A 12942-nucleotide genomic window follows, 5' to 3' on the forward strand; every position below is an offset into this window, starting at 1 on the left:
TGATTATTTTTGTGTGTGTGTAAAGCTGTAGAAGAATGAGAGCTAGAAATGAGGGAAGCAACATTTCCATGCATCTTTTCAAACAGAAGATGCCTTATGTGTGGCAAAGTGTGGCTCAAGGAATAAGAATGAGAATGTACATCACTGGTCAAAAAAAAGTGCTGAGAAGACTCATCTGTCAGCTTTTTATTTTGGTTACACTGCTATGCAAGAAGATAACTACAATTAGCTGTGCTTCCACTTCCTTTTCAAAAATCATGTTGTAAGAAATACACGAAAGAAATGAGCTGACAAGAGAACAAGCTTAACTATGAAAAAAAACAATCAAGGGAAAAGAAGACTTTCATCACTTTGCTAAGCTTGTTAACAACGAAAGGTGGAATTTGGATCTTAGTAATTTGTTCAGTTCACAAAGTTTGGAGAAGTAGGTGGTTTCTGTAATTGAATTGGGCTTTGCTGCCCAATTCAAGCACTGGGTGGTGTTTGTTTAGCAGAGTGTTGTCAGGCTGAGGTTTGCCTTTCAAACAAGTCAATAACAATGGTAATAAAACACTTTTCACTTCTAAATGCCCTTTCATCTGAAATGCCAAGGCACTTTGCACAAATGGAATACTTCTCACTATACCAAAATGAAGGTATGGATTATTATCCCAGTGGCAGCAAAATCAGAACATGGGATCAGAGTGAGAAAATGGTTTGCTCATGCTGGTGACAAAAAAAAAGGAAACATAATCTGGGCACAAGTTGCTGCACAAACCAAATGTGGTTCACTTGCTGTCCTCTGTGTGTCCGTGCTGTGATGATATTAAGCTTTTTCCTGTCTCAGCCATTATACTGGTTGTGGTTTTTAAGTTATTTTTGTGATGTTGAGTATTCAAGGGCAAATACAGTTTTCATAGGAAGTGTCTCTTTCCCAGACAAGAAACATGCTTACTCAAGGATGGGGGGAAAAACAAAAATGGTTATGGCTAACAAAAATCATCTGAATTTCCATATCAAAGAGACAAGTGCATAATTTTCTAATAAGCAGGGACAGCCATGCTCCTGGTCATTTCACATAGCTGCATGTAAGCTGGGCAAGAAGCTACTGGAATAAAAGGCATATTTTCTCTCTCCTTCTCTTCCACCCACCTCTACCTCTTATGAGAACTTCCGAGTTCTCATAAGAGGTAGAGTATTTAAAATTCTCTACAGCTGGGATTTTAGACTAGTGAAATGTCAAAAGAGTTGTCACAGTCCTAACTGGTATTGCAGTCACTGCGTAAACTCTGGCTTTGAATGCAAATCAAGATAAACTGAACATACCCTAGAGGACTTAATCCAGTGAGACTGGGTAGACTGATCAGAAGCCTTTCTGCAAACACTCTCATTATTGTGTACTGCTTTGATCGTGATGCTGGAGCACAGGGTGCAACCAAGCCCAGCAAGAGCAATCAGGCAGCACACGTCACATGGCACCCCAGCTGTGAGCTGGGGAAGGGGCATCCCCAGGCCAGAGATCCTGCTGTCCCAGGCTCCCAGGCTGTCTGTCCACATAACTGCTTACACCCAGGGTGCAGGCAGGGCTCAAAGCCTGCAGAGATAGGGTGTGTTTGGCTGTGCCTTACATCACCCAGATTGTATGCAGAGGCAGGTTGGAGCCTAGGAGATGCAGGAGATGCTGAGGTTCACCGTCTCCAGAGACTGCTGAAGTTCACAGCATGGTGAACTCTTATATTGTGTCTAAAGGGATGGAGCAAGCCCACTGTTGAGACTAGCCTCACAGCACCTTTAATGTGCCAAGTGAGAAGTTTGCTCTTTATCACTGTATCTTGAAGTAACTGAGAACACAGCTCTGAAAGTACAGCTGATACCAGTGTCCTTAGCTGGGTTAAGCTTTGTGTTTCTCACTCTGCACTTCAGTTGCTTGGAGTCCAGGAACAGGCCACCAGCAGACCTGCAGAAATGATGGAAGATCACTGATTGCTGCAAGGTTTTGAGAGTGCTGGGCTTTTCTGTAGCCTGTCCAAACCTTCAGATTATTTTCTGGCCTTAGCGTGGTAGTTTTTGTTTAGTCTTAGTTTGGTTTGTATTTTTTACATTTTTTTTTCTTTTTTGCATTTTACAGGAAAAGGTAGGAGAAGTGGAGCAGAGCTTAAGTACTCAGAGAGTTGTTTGCTATTACTGTTCAGCAGGTATTAAGAAATCCATTTGGGTTTCCTGCTGACTGAAAAATGCCCTGTCTCCCAGTGTCATTGGGATACTTTCAGATTTTCTATCCGGCAGTTATCTCAGTGGAACAGCAGTTTCCCTCCTCCCATCTGTGCTCTGCGCTGAAACAAAGAGGAAACTCGTATCTGCTTGTTTTACACAGCTTGACCCCAGCCTGCAATTTTTATGATTTGTGTGGCAGTGAAAGGCAAAGAAAAGGGAAAAAAGCAAGAGCACAGGGAGGACAAGGAGAAAGAAGCTTCGTTTTTCCCAAGCTGCCCTAGGACTGACCGCAGCTCAGCTAGGGCTGATTTGTGGCCATCGAGTAAGCGAACACAAAAGCATCAGGGAAAAGGCACAAAAGGCTCTCCTTTGAGATTGACAGCTTGTTAAGGACCATTATTAATACAAGTTCAATTTGAATGACAGGGTCACCTATATGATGCTGTTTGGGCTCCCTGCCCTGGTCAGATAGCATTTTGCTACATTTTATTCAGTGTGTTTTTCTGACAGGCACATAACCCTGAATTAAGCAAACTTTATTCTCAGTTACCTGATTTTATGGACTCTGAAGTGGCTTATCACTGACTGAAAGGACACCACACTCATCACTATCCTCCCTCATCTTTGGTGGAAGGGGGAATTACTTAAAAATAATCTGTTTTTTGTCTGAACTTTAAAGGTTGCATTTTATTAAGAAAATGAAATAAATGAGTGGCAAAGGGCTAAATACTATAAATATTCAGTGGTCTACTATTTTAATGCATTTTTGTGGACTTCTAATACAGTAGCTTTGTTGGAGGGATCCTGCAGTCCAGGATGATGATTGGTTTTCTGAAGAACCTTCTGATGGAAGAACCATTCCTCATCTCTGAAATAGTAAGACCATGGTTTAAGAGAAGACAATTTACCAAGAGAAAGCTAAATAGTTTAGTTTAATGTTTACTGATGTTAAATGATTTCTTACAAGATCCAAATCTAACTACCCTAATTTTATTTCCTCCTTTCTGTGACTTACTCAATGATACCATTCCAGTGAAGCTTCAAATAAATTAGACATCAGTGTTTCAAAATTATTGTAAATGGTATTTGATGAGCATTCTGTGTATGGGAGAGAGAAAATAAAAATGCATGTTTTTCAAGCCGTATAATCTACTTGGTTATCCCATGCCTCTCTCCTGACAATTCCTGTTAAAGAGCAAGATGACCTCTTTAATTAAGGCCTTTTCTTTTTTCCTGCCAGGAATAACTGAAAAAGAACTACTTAACTGAGAATTCACCTTCAGCATCTGGTTTAGCCAGTCCATGATGCTTCCCTGTTTCCCAGCAGCATCCAGAGAATGGAAGTTAAGAGAAAGGTGATGTAGTCCATATCTGTCCCAGTTTTCCTTTGCTAAGAGGCCGTGCAAAGTCTGTGGATCCTTCACATCAGTAACAGCAGAGTATGGCTTAACTAGCCTGTTCTGACCCTCAGATTTTGCACAAAAGTAAACCCTTGTTTTGGAAACCCACTTCTTTTGTTCTTTAGAAAGCAATAGTAATTTGAATATGTTGTAAAAAACAGTAGCAGAGAAAAGACACCATATAAGTAAAAGGCTCAGCAGATCTAAATCGGCATCAATCTGTTGAATTCAGTGGAGCTACACCAGTGTGGGTAATCTGAGCTTATCATCACTGTCATCACTGAGTACATGGCAGTCTTTTTGGGAGAAAATTTATCTGCAAGAGCTTATTTTATTACCTTTTTCCTGCCTAGCCTGTACTTGCTTTGGATTGTATTGTCATCACCTCTGAAATAGTCAACATTTTTCTTTTTCAGGTCCTGAAGTTACGCATTGTGCAACTTTAACAGTGGTCAGAGTCAGAGAAGGGGCCACCTACATGGTGTGACTCTTCCATGATATTTGCACATTAGAAGAAAATCTAAGAAACTAGGACAATTTGTTTAAAAAAAAAAGAAAAGGTTGTGTGAGTTTAAGGCTGCTCAAGGGCAACCTTAATTTATGTGCCAATAAGTTACACAAATATTTTCTCTACTATTCAATTAAGAACAAGTAGTTTCCTTGGCAACGGCCACATTACATGGAACTTACCCGAGCTCTGAGTTCCAGCAGAGTACTTTCCCTAAGAAAGGAACATACTCATCTATCATGTAAATGTCTAATTTGTACACGGTTTTGAGAGAGAGGGGAAAAAATGGAATTTCCGGCAAATTAACACAGCCCTTCTCTTTTACTGGAGTCATATCCATGCTCTTGTCTCTAGTTTTCTCCTGCTTTTATATCTCAATGATAACTTGTCTATTAAGACTGTAAAAGAGTAGGATTGTGAGCTGGGTGTATTAAAAACTGCAAAAGGAGGGCAGGCTGCTGGTGGAGGGGATTTGGGAGGGTCTGGTTTAGAAACAGGAAGGTGGCACTCTTCTTCCATGCAGAGTTGCCACTGAAAGTGCACTCTCTGCTTCATTTAGGATGATGGTGATTAGTCATTTTGCAGGCAAAAGTTAAGGATCTTAGCCTGATTACACACCAAATCGCTATTTCCTTTTAAATGATCACCTTTCCTGTGGATGGATGCGTTACATGGTCCCATAGCCCTTGCCAGGCTCTTGGCTCTTTGCATGCAGGTCCCTTAGGAGGTGTGTGTGCAGCTTCTGTACCTGGGAGTGAGCTGGGAATCTGCATGGCTGTGGCTGTGCTAGGAGCTCTCTTACTCTCCTGAGGCATTCCCCAAAACAAACTGAGCAGCTGGAGTCAGAGCCAAGCCTAAACATCATCGCTGGGTGTGGAAATATGCAGCTCTGTAGCAAGGGGAACAGCCTGCCCCACCTCCGTCTTGGAATGCCTTGCTCCATTTCCACAAGGCCTCTTCCCAGTAAAGGCTGAGACCAACTTCCCTAGGAAAGTGCTGGCTGTGTGCTCCCATTTGCATAACCCTGCCATGGAAAATGGATTTGGCGTTGTCAGATTTAATCCCCATGGGACTTTTTCTGCAAAACTGGAATGAAGTATGTCCCACTGTTTTCATCTTCTGGCTTACATTCCATCTATAAGTCAATTTTAGGTTTTTAAGATGTTATTCTACAGATTTTTCCACCATTCCTGCGCCAGTTGACACTGTGAAGCTGGAAATCACTATTTTGAACTAATTGCAGATCTTTGCTTTTGGAAAAAGTATCTCCTCAAATTTTAAGACTCTTTGATACCAAGGTACTCTTTGTATGTGAAGATCTCTCACAGGAAGAAAAGGATTGTTTCCATCCCTTCTGTATTTGTGGGAATATTGCTGTGGTGTACAGTGGTGGGAGAATGCTCACTCTATCTGCCTATTCCACTTTCTTTCCATCTGTCTATTTGTTCTAATTCCATTAATACTAAAATTAAAATAATCAGTTTTAATTGTATCTTTTATCTCTTGCACATCCAATCTCATGTAGGATTATTTAATAGACTTACTATGGCAGTACTTTTCTTTTGAACTGCATCCTGCTCTGAAGGAGCAGCAGTTCTGAGCAGCTTTGCAAAATTTGTTCCTTGCAGTTAGCAATCAGATTATTTTCTGTGTGATAAGTCCCTAAGGTACCAAATCCCAGAAATAATATGTAATTACAGTTATTCAAGAGTAGGTCACTGTGAAGATGTGATTGTGATGAAATACATCTTCTTACTTCCTAAAACTTTTGGTATTGGCTATTCAGAGGTTAACATTAAGGATTAAGGATTCTGTCATAACTTAGTTCCTTTAAGTGCCTGAGCACTGTAAATGATGTGACAGATACACACAGGCTCATCATGTAGTGGCCTTACCTAGACCTGCTCCCTTCCCTTTCAGCACTTAATTGTACCCAGCCTTCAGTTTGCCTATCTCCCCCTCAATTACATTCTGGAACACATGAATTTCTGTAGCTTCTTTGGAGGCTGGGAAATGAAAAGTCACTGCAAAGCCACTTCATCTGTGAGCAGACAGTGTGGGGTGAGACAGGAAACACAGCCTGTTGCTGTGTGTGCAGACAAGGTCTGATTTTTCTTTTGTCCAGTGGGAGCTGACACATTTTTTTGCGAACTTTGGGGTATTTTTTCCTTTCCCTGCTAACTCTAGTGAGAAGCTGCTGCAACCCGGAATTTTGTTAGCTCGGGAGGTGTGTGAATCTTGCCCTCATTTTCTGAGGATGAGGTGGAGGCAGCCCAGGATTGGTGTGATGACTTGCAATTACCCTGTTTCCTTGAAAATGTTAAAGTGTCTAAGTATCTTGATGTGGCTTTTATTTCTCTTTTCTCCCTCCTCCTCCCTTCTTTCTCCCTCCTCCCCAGTATTATAATGGTGCTAAGTTACCTGATCTGTTTGTTAAGTACCATACTATGATGCTATGCCAAAAAGAAATCATTACTAAGGCCTATTTTGAAATAAATATTAAATATTGTCTTGACTCCTTCCAATTAAATTGTTTGACAGCATCACTGGGAACTCATAAAAAATCTGGTTAATTTTTTCAATTCCTAAACACATCATAAGCTTCCATGGAGCTCTGAGCAATTCAGCAATGCCATTCTCATAAATCTGGATGTATTTTTTAATCAAAATCACTGTGACATACTGTTAATTCTCCTTCCTTCAGGTCATATAATATTCCAGGCCACAACACTGAACATATGAGCAATATACTAGAAAATATTTTTCATATCTCTTCCATACACTTCTATTTTTAAAAGGAAATTTATGGTTGGACAGGAAAATTACATGGCAGAAGCCACCATTGTGTGTAATGAATTCACTAAAATGTCACAAACACAAAATAAAAATCTCTTTGAAGTTGTCCTTCAAAGAAACCATAATTTAAGCATTTGGGAGATGAACTGAAGTATTTTCTTAAATGCCAGGGGAACACCTAATAGGTCTCTTCATGTAGGTAGTGTAAGATCTGCTCACCTCTGGTCAAATTGCATCCAGCTAGTCCAGCATCTCTAATGGTGTTTAGGGGGAGTGGACAACAGATCAGCACACAGCTGTGTAGTAGTATTAAGTGATCTGGTGCTAGAGATCTAAACTTCCATATGCAGTGGAAATAACTACTCTCCACTGACTTCATCAAAATGCAAGACCTATTTGACAGGAAAATAATTTTTTTTTATTATTTTTATTTTATTTTTTTAACCATGGTGTATGATGCCTTTCCTACTAAAAGTTTGGAGTTGGGAAATATGTGAAGTATCAGGGAACATAAGATAGCTCTGTAGTAACATAGGGGTCACTTATATAAAAGCTGATTTTTAAAAGATGATCTTCCATCTCCAACACTGAGCTCTTTGCTGGCAATTGGACTCTCCCTTATTTTGGAGCATTTCATGTGTGCCAATGGCACAAAAGCAGTATTTACCATTAATAATTTCCTCTTAGACTTTGTATTCTGAGGAAGGGAAATTGCACGTAATTACTTCTTTTTGCTGAAAGAGTTAAATAGGTGACTTAGCATTCTTGTGCATTATTCAGCTGCCTAATACACAACATCTCTCTATTTTCAAGTCAGCTTACTGTGCCAATTCTTTTTGATGCTGTCTTTATGAGTACAGAAAGCCCATACAGCAACACTCAACTTGTAAATGGAAACTTTTTGGAACAAGTTCTGTAAGCCTGACAATGACTGCATTGATCATAAAACTGAGACAGGAGTCTAGTTTTTTACATTCACAGAAATGATGGGGAAGTGATGCATAGGTAAGTTACACACTGAAATACAGAAACAAGCTTTTCACTCACATCTCTTCAGGAGCAGGGTACAGCTATTTCCTTCACACAACATGGGAAATGCATCTCCCAGTTACACACTACTGCATTTTTCGTTGCAGTGGCAATGATGTAACTGAGAGCTGAGAATGGTACAATGTGCTTTGTTCAGCCATCTGCCAAATTTATTGAAGTGATAGGGGCTCTTTTAAGCTGGATTTGGCCTGCATCATATGATTAAATGGGGGAAGAGCCCTTATAATGTGTTAGATGTGCTTTTAGGTAAAGATCAGATTTGTGTGGTTGCATGAATTCAGGGTATTTTACCTTCTTTACTCCTTCAGAGCCAATAACTATTTAGTGCCCCTTAAATTTTGATGGCTATCTTTCATTTTCATGGCAAGAAGTGAAGTTTCTGCGTGCCTTACTAACCTATATTTAATGTTCTTTATCTTTTGATTTCTTCTGAATTCTATCATTTTGAATCAGCCCCTTTTGATTTCATAAGAAAGAGTATTTGCTCCAGAAAACAACAGACTGCATGAAGATCTATGCCTGTGCTAGCTGCCTGGAACCAGTAGAAACAGGTTTCTCACTGGAATTTCCTCTTGCAATAGGCAAGTCAATACATTTAATCTGAATGCTGTTGTTCCAGAGGCTTGTGGAGGCAAAGGTACAAAATTAATAATTTCTTCCACTTTTGGGTGACAGCTCAGAACCTCCCCTGGGCAGAAAATCATTTCTATTTTAGCAATACTGGAAAAAAATTTGGTGAAAGAAAACCTCAGACACTAGGAAGTATATACTGCGATGCCTTATTATGATAATAGGGTCTGAAATCCTCAGCTGAGATCATATCCCTATTTTGGTAGGTGTTGCAGAAACACTGAGTAAGAGACACAGGCTTCAGGGTTCCCTCTTTGACCAGGAGAGAAATGGGTACTAAGGAAATGTGTATTCAAATCCAGATTCAGTTTCATGACGTGGAATAGGCACAACTGGAAAAGATGTGAGAGCTTTTGTTAGTGTTTAATGGAAGTCTCTGACAAAGTGAGGAGTGTTTCTTGGATGTCCATATGTCCAGTCTGCTGTGTGGCTAAGAAGTTAGTTCCTGTGCAGGTTTTGCTGCCATGGTGATGCCTACACTACCATGGGAGAACTGGCTGTGGCGAGAGCTGCAGCATGGCATGCGCTGAATGAAGTGAGTTGCACTGCCAGCTTTTTTGGCAGCTCCATTTTATTACTTGAGCGAGGGACTGGGGGATATTTTAACCAGGGGAAGACAATCTGATGAGCACTGGTCAGCGAGTTCATGACAAACTTTGTGCAATACAGCAGTGCAACTGGTATGACATGACTTCAGTGTCATGGAAAAACTGCAGTGTTACTTGTTTTAGGTTACACTACTGGTATAATTGGGTCTTTTGTCACGTTTTGGGGGCTCAGTGTCTGAGCTCAGAGCTGTGTTGTGCTGTTTGAGCTGCCACTGCTGCTGCTAGTAGGCTTTTTCTTCCCTCAGTCTTGTCCAGAGTTGCACAAAGAAGCTCCGGACTGGATGGATTAGAAATAATGTTTTCTTTGTTATTCAAGATGATGAAAACAGCTATCTTGCATAGTATTTTCCTTTTTTTTGTGGCAGTTTTGTCATAAAATTTTCCTCAGATTTGTTGGGCATAAAGGCTTTGCTGCAGGATTTATCACTGTCCTCACAAGCATAAAATACTCTGGAGGAAGGACATAGCAGCATTGAGTGCTATTGGTATTTCTCAGGCCAATGACAAATCGGCAATGTCGTAAGAGGTAACATTTGAGGAGGAAGTGGTAGACAGCAGCCAAGGCACGTGAGCTGGAGGCAGGTTGGGGCTGAGCTGGTGCTCTGCAAATTTTCATCTCTGCTTTGCTGGGAAGCTGTAGTGACAGAGGCAGCCAAGCCAACAGAGCATGTGGGCAGGGGCAGAGGCTGGTCAGATGCCTTTGGGTGAGCCAGTTCAAGCCTGGAAGCAGTGCAGTCACCACTGAAAGCTGCTATCACTCACAAGTCCCACGGACTGACAGCACAATGCTGCACAGATGCTACAACAGCACTTCCAGGCTTGAGCTGGTATGCCATACAGAGGTTTGCCATCCCTTGCCTCCCAGCCCCTTGAGCTCCCAGAAATCTCTGTAGGATGCTCTGTGGGACATAGCAGGTTCTTTTCTGGTTGCCCACACCTGGCATCATGCAGCTGCAGGATAGGCAGATATTGTGTCAATTCAACAAGCATGGGTGTTATTCTGTGCTATTTAGACAAAGGGAATAACATTCTCTTAAAATGAAATATGGGAAGTGAGACTTGTGAAGCAAAACAAAATAATTTTACAGAACCCTGACAGATTTTGCGTGTCTTAATAATGACAGGCTGAGCATCTCAGATGTACACAATCAGGACAGGATGAATCACAACAATATTTTTTTCACTTGGTAGGTGAGAGAAACACAGTTTTAAAGGAAGACAGGTGTCAGTGTACTCCTTTGCATTATGATTTTTCCACTGACAAAAATGTACTTTTTCCTTCACATCACCCCCTGATTTTGAACAACTGCATTTGTATGGATGCACTCTGGGTGATCTGCAAAAATTGTCCTGTGGTGGTGCTGTGGGAAGGATGGTGTATCCCCTGGGAATGTGTCTTGGGACTGGTGTGGTGGAGAAGGCAAAGCACTCTGGGGTGCCTCGGCACTCAGGCAGTGGGAAGGAAAGGGGACCAGCAGAACTGATGACACAGGCACTGTTGGGGGTCCTTGCCCACACACACACAAAAAGAGGTTATACTGGGCTGGTTACAGGGAGACAAGGATATGCCAGCCAAGACTCCTGGCAAGGATGAAACATAGTGAGCTGTCATGATTAATAATAGAGTTTAATCCGACAGTGTGAGGCATAAAATATATTCAGAGCCCACCATGTTACTGACACGTTGGAAACTCCTGGCGGAAATGTGTGCAGAGCTGCCAGATAGCAGAGAATTGGGAGAAGCATAAACATTTCTGCACCCTGCTTCCTGCGATGCAGGGCTTGAAGGCTTGGACCCAGATTTTTGCATCTTCCAAGCATGTTGCTTGCAGGTTCATGGTGACAGACATCCTGGGCTCAGCAGCTGGCTGCACCACTGCCATCACTGGTCCTGTAGCAGCAGGAAAACCCCCAGCATTGGAGGGGCTGAGGTTCTTACATGGCTGATGCCCCCTAGGATATGAACTCTCTAAAACCCTTTTCTTTTTTTTTTAAACTATTTTCTTTCCTCTTGACCTGGAATATTTTAGAACTTTGCAATGTGTCTGATCCCAGAGTTTTTCTTCCAGCAATTGGATTAATCTTAAACCCGCAAAAGCCACAAAGTAAGAAGGAACTTCTTTGTAAACAACTAATTGAATTGAAGTATTTGAGGTCTAGATTAGTGAATCAGAAACTAGTTTTTGCACCGAAAAGATACCAATTTTGCTGCCTTTTGCTTTCAGGTGAAAAGAATGACCTCATACTACACACAGGCAGGATCCAGAAGAAAGGAAGACGGCTACAAAACCTTGTTGTGAACTCAGACACTGAAAGACTGGAGAATTTCTGTTGAATTCTCTGAAACCAGTTTTTACCAACATATTCCATATTATCTGGCAGCAAAATATTTTCCTGTTGATATTACACTCCAAGGTATATGCTTGATCATATATGACCCAGACTGATTAAACACATTTATTATTTCATTTACCCATTCCCATATTTATTGCTAATTGAATACTTTTCTATTCCCATTCTCCAAATAGTTCATGTTTGGGCTCATTACAGGTATCATAATCCCACCCTTCTGAAATGAGTGCATGTGAGCTCAGATAGTCTCTGAATTGAGGTCTGCTGATGACAGATGTATACTGACCCTGGCAGTAAATGGTTTATCAGATTTTTTTTCTACTGCAAATATTTTACCTTATTTACTTAATATAAAAATGCACTTAATTTAATTTAAATAAATTAGTTTACTTAATTTACTTAATTTAGTGATGTATGGCTCATAAGACTTTGAGATGTGATGAACTTGTCTAAAAGCATTTAGTCAGGTGTTTAAAGTAATCTTCGATGTCAGATGGAGAATTTTGACAGCAGGTTGTACCATATTTCATTCACAGTGAAGCTTATAAACTTGTCTCAGAAGAATTCTTATTACAGCTTATAGCTACATCCATGCTGCATAAAGTAAGATGCAGAAGTGGAGAGTCTGATGGGAAAAGGAAAACTCTGGAAAAATCACTTCCATGAGTTGTCTGTACCTAGCTATAAACCTGTACAGCTGGTGATTCTGGTAGGGAGTTTTTGTTTCGTTGAGTTTTTCGGGCCTGTTTGTTGCAAAATGTAACCATTATTTAGTGCATAAATATTTTCTACTTTATACACCTTGTTATTCATTGTGAGTCACAAAAAAAGTCAGAATCCTTTGGCATTGAAATAGTTGAGCACATAAACCCACAGTATAGTGACTTTTTCTCACTCCAAAGGTTACAGTAAAAGTAACAGTAAAAGGTAACAGTAGAACAGGCTTTTGTCTCCTCTGAAGTGCTTACATATATTTGTGATACTTTGAATATGACATCAGACATGAGATCTTCCTTAATCTGCATTCCTAGGAAAGGCATGTGAATCTGTAAATGCTGAAGTCTCTTAGGAGGGAAAAGTTCCTTTCCAAGCACAATCACATTTTAAATGTAGATATACCCAAAATTTTTTATTTTTAACCATGGTAAGATGTTTAAGGCTACCTTAGAGAAATTACATTGTAAATAATTACACTTCAAGGCAATAAGATTAAAAACCAGGGTCTGAGCTCAAAGAATTTGGAGGTTTCCTTTAAGTCCTACATTGTTAATTTAATTTAAAATTTGTTTCTACTAACTTTAGACACATCTGAAACTAAATTCCAATCCAGAGGATTTTTTACAAGGAGATGATAAAGGTTTATAGTAGAAATTCTGGACAAGCATCTCTAAGATACATTCACCAG

General features: G+C 40.4%; 1 long non-coding RNA gene across 1 annotated transcript in view; it reads left to right on the top strand.

Moving 5' to 3' along the window:
• LOC107216281 overlaps positions 1–11657 on the top strand; it is a 35159-nt gene extending 23502 nt beyond the window's left edge. The window contains exons 4-6 of the long non-coding RNA XR_004500430.1: positions 2979–3069; positions 3434–3548; positions 11411–11657. This is a non-coding gene — a long non-coding RNA (uncharacterized LOC107216281). The remainder of the gene's footprint in view (positions 1–2978; positions 3070–3433; positions 3549–11410) is intronic.
• The last annotated feature ends 1285 nt before the right edge of the window (positions 11658–12942 follow it).

Source organism: Parus major, chromosome Z, assembly GCF_001522545.3.
Source record: "Parus major isolate Abel chromosome Z, Parus_major1.1, whole genome shotgun sequence".
NCBI lineage: Eukaryota > Metazoa > Chordata > Aves > Passeriformes > Paridae > Parus > Parus major.